Genomic DNA, 592 nt, shown 5'->3' with positions numbered 1-592 from the left:
AAAAAAAGTGGTATGACTGTGGTTCCAAATGAAAGAAATGAGCTTGTTCCAATGAGGCCTGTTACTGGATGGAGAGTTTGTATGGATTACCGGAAGCTGAATGCGTGGACAGAAAAGGACCACTTTTCTATGCCGTTCATGGACTAGATGCTGGATAGACTTGTAGGAAAGGGTTGTTATTATTTTCTTGATGGGTATTCGGGCTACAATCAAATTTCTATAGCTCCAGAAGACTAAGAGAAGACCACCTTCACTTGCCCATATGGGACTTTTGCTTTCAAACGGATGCCATTTGGGTTATGCAATGCTCTAGCTACCTTCCAGCACTGTATGTTGTTGATATTTTCTGATATGGTGGAGGACACTATTGAAGTATTCATGGATGATTTTTCAGTGGTAGGTGATTCGTTTGATCATTGTCTAGAACATCTGGCCGAGGTGCTCAAAAGATGTGAAGACTGCAACTTGGTGCTAAACTGGGAGAAATGTCATTTCATGGTTAAAGAAGGTATAGTGTTGGGTCATCGAATTTCAGAGAAAGGTATTGAGGTTGATAGAACTAATGTTGAGGAAATAGAAAAGCTTCCACCAC

This window comes from Solanum tuberosum, unplaced genomic scaffold (assembly GCF_000226075.1).
Source record: "Solanum tuberosum cultivar DM 1-3 516 R44 unplaced genomic scaffold, SolTub_3.0 scf00305, whole genome shotgun sequence".
Classification (NCBI taxonomy): domain Eukaryota; kingdom Viridiplantae; phylum Streptophyta; class Magnoliopsida; order Solanales; family Solanaceae; genus Solanum; species Solanum tuberosum.
This window is presented reverse-complemented; position numbering follows the sequence as displayed.